Source organism: Polyodon spathula, chromosome 5, assembly GCF_017654505.1.
Source record: "Polyodon spathula isolate WHYD16114869_AA chromosome 5, ASM1765450v1, whole genome shotgun sequence".
In the NCBI taxonomy this organism is placed as follows: Eukaryota; Metazoa; Chordata; class Actinopteri; order Acipenseriformes; family Polyodontidae; genus Polyodon; species Polyodon spathula.
Window position 1 is genome coordinate 78,156,604 of NC_054538.1, and position 2,728 is coordinate 78,159,331.

A 2,728-nucleotide genomic window follows, 5' to 3' on the forward strand; every position below is an offset into this window, starting at 1 on the left:
CTCTACACTTCTTAATATGTAATTCTTTACCTGTTCAATATCATATCACATGTGCTCTGTATGATTCTCTGTTGTCTCTTCAGCTTAGATCAGTATTTATTTATTGCTTACAAACTATTCCAAGTGTTTCTGAAAAGACTCCTTTAGCACGCACTTCAGTGTATTATGCTCTTTGACGCAATGCACAGCATAACGCATGCTTCCCCACAATCAGCTAAGAGTTTTTACAGAAGGGGCATTACAAAACAATCAGCAATAAAGAAAAAACGTTTTCAACACAATAAATCAACAGGTGCACATGTGCTCACCCTCTTTCTGTTCCGAGCGTGAGGTGATTAATCAAACTCCGTGCCTTAGACATTAGACTTTCAGTCTTACTGCTGGTGAACAGGAATATAGAAGACAATACACAACAAGACAATCAAGTCAGTCTTGGCTACTGCACAGACACACAACACAATACCATTCTATATTGACAGGGCTAGAAAATAACACAGTGACTCCTAAAACTCTTTAAAACCATGCAACTATACACTCCACCTTCCATGGTCATTTTGAGCAAACATTTGCAGCCATGTCAATATGTATTAGGGGCTGGAGTGGGACTGCTAAATCTAGAGGTGGAAGACTTTACCTATCTCATTGCTGTAAAACAAACAAAGATTTTCTTACAACTAATGAGGCTCCATCATAATGCGTGATGAATTGCAATGTCTTGCAAATGACCTTTCTCTTCCTCGAGACCAAGGAAAGATTACAAAACACTGTTCAGATACAACCAAGAAGTACATTTTAAGGGTTTTCTACTTAAAAGTAAAACTTTACCTTTAAAATGTCAAACTTGCTTCCTATTATGGGTAAAGGAACAGGGAACGGATGAATTAACTCCAGGTCCTGTTGAGATGTAGAATGCGTGTGTTAGTATTAGTGTTAGTCTCAGTGAGGATTATATAAAACTACATGTGAACCTTCTTGACTGCAGCATACATTATACAGAATAGACTGGTGCATTTGGGTACACGCAGAGCCTGGCACAGTCAGTACTCACCGGATAGTCCTTTGGCAAGAGTCCTCGCACCTCGCTGTCTCATCTCTTTGTTGGCTTTGGTGTCGCTCTTCACCAGCTCAGTGAAGACCTTGTCCACCTGGGCTCCACTCACCTGCGGGAGCTTCACCATGGTGAGCCACAGATCACTGAGTTTCCAGAGGTCCAGAACAGCAACGACAGACAGAGACCTTCAGAAAGGAAATACAAGCGGCTGTGTCAACATCAGTGGCATGTACATTATAAACCCAATGAAAAATGTAGACGACAGCAAGAGTCAACCACTGTTAGGGAGCTAATTGATGAACAGGAATGGAGAACTGTCTATGAAGCGTAGTAATAATATGGAAATCTTTACGTCTCACCTTACATTGGGGGTCATGATGGGAACTGGTATGAGATCCGAGAGTGATGTACCTCCGCCTACTTCCCAAAAATGAGCGATGTCTTTTGGCTGCAATAGAAACAACTAACAATGAGGCTTTTCCTTTGCATCTTTCAACATAAACAGCACATATACCCACAGGTAAAGCACTCTACCACTGTGAATCGATGAGCGCTAACAAAAAAGAAACGCGCCTGGCCAAAAGGGACCAACAGGAAAACAAACTGCAATTGAAAAGGGAATTATGGCGTGGATTGTTAAGAAGATAACTGACATCTGAGCCGTGTACTGTACTTGTACATGTCAAAAAAAAAAGTAATACAATAGGAAATATGTAAGCCAGCTAGGTTTGCATGTTGCACACGGTGCTATGTCCTCGTGCTCTCCTTCCGAAAGTGAACTCCAGTGCTAGAGTGGGTTTCAGTGCTTCGTCTCTGTGTAATAAACAGTGGACAGCAGGGCAGTGCAGTCTATTATTGTATTCAGTGCTTACCAATAATCAATGGTTTAACAGGGCTGTGGAGTCTATTATTGTATTCAGTGCTTACCAATAATCTACGGCTTTACAACAAGCTGGTACATACCTGGCGAGACACCTCCAAATGACCGACGTCTTGCCTTCAAAATGGAAGATGTAACTCAGCTCAGCCTCAGTGCATGGGGGAAATGCTCTATGATGCTCTCGTATATTACTAAAAAAGCTGTCATTCCTTCTAACAACCATGAGAGGTCATGCTTGTGCTAAAGAAACAGAAGGGCAGACTGAAACAGAATGCAGAGATTCACACGTGAATGGCACAAGCTTACAAAAACTGTTGCAGGGTGCCTGTGTACGTTTTCAGGAAAGCAGAACCAGGGTTTTATGTATCTGCTTTGCCATAAACAGCCTGATTTACCATCAGTTCTGTTTTTCACAATGCTTTACTGTAATTTGTCCATCACTTAAAAATCCATGCTGTGCAAGGTTTTTTTTTTTTACAGTGGTACACATTGGTAAAAGGTTCAATAACAATGCTGAAGCAATGTGCTGTACTTTGATGAAGATGAAGAGAGTGTTTACCACAAACTTTTTGCCCATGAAGAACACAGCTCTTTCCCTGACCAGTTCATCATTCCTTTAGCAACAGGTGTGTCTTGTGCACTGGTGCACACACCTATTGTTTGTCACAATGCATCTGCAGGCTTGAGTCATCCTTACCTGCTTAAAGATGGAAGACTCCCATTGCATAGCAGTTTAATTCCATTCCTGGTTTCACTATGAGTTTATTAAGACACACCTGCGTTTGTTGCCTACGCAT

General features: G+C 41.5%; 1 pseudogene; it reads right to left on the minus strand.

Annotated features, from left to right (window-relative positions):
• Positions 1-609: 609 nt before the first annotated feature.
• LOC121316355 lies at positions 610-2,460 on the minus strand (annotated as a pseudogene).
• Between the last annotated feature and the right edge of the window lie 268 nt (positions 2,461-2,728).